The following is a 4,467-nucleotide window of genomic DNA, read 5'->3' as shown; positions in this document are numbered from 1 at the left end:
TGTAAGTTTTCCGCTTTGTTTAGTGGATAGTATTATCATACTGTTTTTGCTGGTTTAGGCTATTTCAGTTGGTAAGAGCCAAAGTTTTAATGGAATATAAAAAAGCGAATTTCAAAAATATGAGAGATTGGCAGAATCGAATCTAAGTCATGTCTGGGGATATTACTTGTTATTACTATGTGCCTACTTCTTTTATGTGATAGATAAATCCCTAGAGTGTCATTTTAAGGATGAAGTATGTGAAGTTAGTATCAATGTGTACAACTGAGTACAACGCTAGTAGACTAAGTGATTATTAGTAAAGCGTAAAGTTTATGTTATTATGCTAAGAGTAGAATTTATAAGTGATTTCTGCCTTTTCTATTTGATTATAGAGAAAACAGATTGTCCATAGGTCGCGATCGTCTTTTGCCTAACGGGATGGAGAATGATGGTGTGATAGCCAAAATGAGAAGGTTAGAGGAAACAAACGAGAGGTTACTTTGAATCCTTAAAAACCAAAACCGTATAGGTGAGCTATATTAGGAAATTGAGTTGTATAAGAGGTTGGGAGGCCATAGAACCCTATACAATGATGGTGAGTTGGATCTAGTGAAGTTGGAAAATTGGGTTGATCAAATAGAGAAAATCTTAGACGTTGTTAACTACCAAAAATATCTTATGGTGAAAATTGCTTCTTTTTACATGGAGGGCACTGCTAACTTGTGTTGGAAAACTGTAAAAGCTGAGAGAGACCATATTGGATTGACTTGGGAAGAGTTCTTAGTAAGTTTGAGGACTAGATTTTTTCCGATCTCCCTACAAAGGAGAAAGGAAAGTGAGTTTCTTATGTTGACCCAGGATAAGATGAATGTACTAGAGTATTCAGCCAGATTTATGGAATTGTCTAAGTTCGCACCAGATTTTGTGGCAAAGGACCGGATGAAAGCTTCTTGATTCTTTGAGGGCTTGAACCTGAATTTGCAAAAGTATGTTACTAAGTATAGAGACTTCCAAGATTTTCTTGATAGTGCTTTAGAATAGGAGAGAGTTCAAGAGAAGAAAGAGAGGTTCAATAGGGATAAGGGTAAACAAGTGGTGTATCAGTCAAAGAAACCCAGGGTAGAAAATACAAAATTTCAGTACCATAAGCCTAACAACAGTTCATCCGGAAACCAAAGCTTATCAATGCAGCAAAAGAGGGAGACATGAGTATGTAACCAATGCGGCAGAAAACACTAAGGGCTTGATTGCCATGGAAGAAGGTTGTGTTTTACTTGTGGTCAGGCTGGTCAAATGTCCAAGGACTGTTCGAAAAAAAATAATCCCAACAAGATTCAGCTAGGGGGTAGGCAAGGGAACTCTAGTAAGAAATATCGGAGGGCAGTGGGGAGATTGTATGCTATGGGAGACGAGTTAGAGACTCCTGCAGATTCAGAGCCTCTTGGTAATGTCATTTCTGGTGTCCTTAAAGTTTGCAATCAATTAGCCTATGTATTATTCGATACTGGAGCTGATTATTCTTTCATTTCACATAGATTTCTACAAAAACTTAAATCACCCCCTAGTTTTGAAAAAGTTAATTTAAAAGTTGGAATTTCTGATGGTTTGCAATTTTCTTGTAACAAACTTTACAAAAACCGCTCTATTGAAATTTCTTCCAAGATTTTATTCGCGGACTTGGTTGGGTTCGAGTTGGGTGAATTCGATGTCATTTTTGTATAACAGCCCTGAATTTCGAGTAATTAGACTATATTATATTATACAACAATTCTACCAAAATTTTTGCAAAGTTGTTTGAAATATGGACTGCCCAAAATATTAATTTAGGACGACGTCCAAAATATAAACCTGTTTCAACAAAATATTCATTCCATATTCCAAGTTTTCAACTCCATATAGCTCAATCGCCAACACATCTCCTAACTCGAAATTTCAAGCGTATTATTCCACGATTATTTTAAGAATAATCGCTAAGGAAACTATCCATCAAGCATCTGAATCATAACTTAAGTTAAACTATTACAACCTAACCTAAAATATTTAGCGCAGATTAATATTTACACTATTATTTCTTAAAATACTAATTATACATAAAACTAAGGCGGAAAGAAATATTATAACTTTACATAAAATGAATGGACGTAGCTCTTTGCCCGTACCTCGACTCTAACCTTTAGGTACCTGCATATAATGACATGTAATATCAGCCAAACAGGCTAAGCTAGCTTCCATACTGTGAATCCAAACATATATGCAGATAGGATACATTACATATATACTACAAATCATTTACTTTTGCAAACACAATACTATAAAAAAAAACGTTATAAAATCACTTTCCCTTTATTTTCTGTTTTCACAAATCAAACACTCTTCCTTTTTCTTTAATAAATCATTTCCTTTCAAAATCTTAGAATCATCAGTCAAATCTATTGAATGGAACGAACTTTATTTCCATTGGGCTAGCTAGGCCCTCCAGATAACTATTAGAAAAGATCCCTAGTCTGCACACCCCACAAACGGCCAAACCGCAGCAGAAGATCTAAGTCCGAGGTACTGATCAACGTACCCCCAACTATTATGTAGCGTCAAGATTATCCCGACGAGGTTTTAATTCCTTGAGACACCACAAAGCTAACCCCAACCATTTAAAGACGTTAAACAATCTATAACTTTTCTATAACTTTTCTATAACTATTCAAACCACTTTCTATATTAAGAAGAGCATATCCTTGTGCTTAAACCAATTTCAGCTAAAGAGAAAGATACATACCTTTGTACTATTGTCTGGTAACTAATAAAGATTCGAGTAAGAAATCTAACCTTTTAAATTACAGCAACCCAACTACCACAATCAATACGGCTCCTCAATGAAATCGGTATCTACAATATAAACATGTATGTGTTTAAAAATCAATGGTAGATTTAACTTGACTAGCTAATGAACTTTGTTTAATTTTATATTTTTTAAGTATCAACTTTTTATTTGAATTTGATATAGCTTATTAGTATAAGTAATTTGATTAAACCACCAAGTATCTTTAATAACCAAAGTAATTTTCACCATATAAAAACACTCTCTTAGTTTATTAATCTATACTAAAATTCCTAATTTAATTTTAAAATTTCAGCAAAAACTTAAAATAGGCATAATGTCCTCTATACAGATCCAACTCATGCGTTTCTTGAGCCTATCTTGGGTAAAATTTCAATACGAACAACTTTTGAAAAATAGTATTTTTGCTAAAACTGCCCAGAAACTGCTTAAATAGTATTTACATAATAATTCAAGATAAATGAGAAAATTAATAATCTAGGTTACCAATCAACACAATTAACTCTTAACTACAACTAATTCATCCAAAGAACTTCAAAATTAGAAAGCCCTAAATCAATTTCTCTACATAAACGCTAATTTGTGAAACTTAACAAAACCAAATTTAAATGAAAAATTAAACTTACCCACACCAAAGATGATTAAAAACTATCAAATTTAGGGAAGAATCGTCTCTTGAAGTAGCCCTAAACGCACCAAGATCGAAAGTTTAGAAACTTCTTCTAGCCTCTTTGAAGATGTGAAGTATTGTACTAGTAAGATCACAAAACTAATTATAAAAGATATAGGTTAAAGATGTAAATTGAAGAAGGAAAAGAATGAGAAAAGGTAACTGTGTAGGAAGAGGAAATATGAAAATGGCTGTGAAGGAGAACATATAACCGTGTTTTTTTTTAATTATTATTTTTTTTTGTTTTTTTTCAAAAAACTAAAAAAATATAAAACTACCTATTTACTCTTTACCATTATTTATATAACATCTTTCTTTATAGTTATCTATATTACTTAAATTATTATTATTACTATCATTATTTTAATTTTTAATATTTTTATAATATCCAATATAAATTGGAATTAAATAAACAAACATTATTTATATTCCTTAAAAATTGGGTGTTACAATCTACCCTCCTTGAAATAAGTTTCATCCTCGAAACTAAAACTATTGTTGAACTCGCACATAAATTACTTTCACCTTTCAAAATGTGAGTTTACTAACTTTACGTATTTAGCTAACTATTCGTTATTTAAGGAAAAAAGATAGATTTTCACAAAAGTATCATACTAGCATACTATCAACATAACACTACTTCAAGTAAAATCAAACACATTATATTAGTTAAAACATGTCTTTAGATAATAAGAAAGAAATCATACTGATTCCATCCTCCCCAATAAATTTGTTACGTCCTCGTAACTGAAAGCGTGACTATTGAAATAAGTGGGGATATTGGGTTCGCATCGCATCTTCAGATTCCCAACTAAGCTCATCATCCTTATGGTTCGACCACAATACTTTTACTAGTTTAAACTCTCCATTTCGAGTTGCTCGAATTTTACTATGAAGACTCTTCACAGGATCCTCAACCTATAAGAGGTTATCTTCTAGTGGCAATTCATCAGGTTTCAATACATGTGAGGGATCACTG

The 4,467-nt window shown here is 32.5% G+C and overlaps 1 long non-coding RNA gene across 1 annotated transcript; it reads right to left on the bottom strand.

Annotated features, from left to right (window-relative positions):
• Positions 1 to 305: 305 nt before the first annotated feature.
• On the bottom strand, positions 306 to 3,649 carry LOC130806139 (uncharacterized). The gene is made up of 3 exons (XR_009040263.1): positions 3,445 to 3,649; positions 2,806 to 2,865; positions 306 to 2,163 (listed from the first exon to the last, which is right to left on the bottom strand). It is a non-coding gene; the product is annotated as an uncharacterized LOC130806139 (long non-coding RNA).
• Positions 3,650 to 4,467: the final 818 nt, after the last annotated feature.

The sequence above is a fragment of the Amaranthus tricolor genome, chromosome 2 (genome assembly GCF_026212465.1).
Source record: "Amaranthus tricolor cultivar Red isolate AtriRed21 chromosome 2, ASM2621246v1, whole genome shotgun sequence".
Taxonomy (NCBI): domain Eukaryota; kingdom Viridiplantae; phylum Streptophyta; class Magnoliopsida; order Caryophyllales; family Amaranthaceae; genus Amaranthus; species Amaranthus tricolor.
Note: the sequence above shows the minus strand (reverse complement) of the source record. Positions and strands in the feature narration are given on the sequence as shown.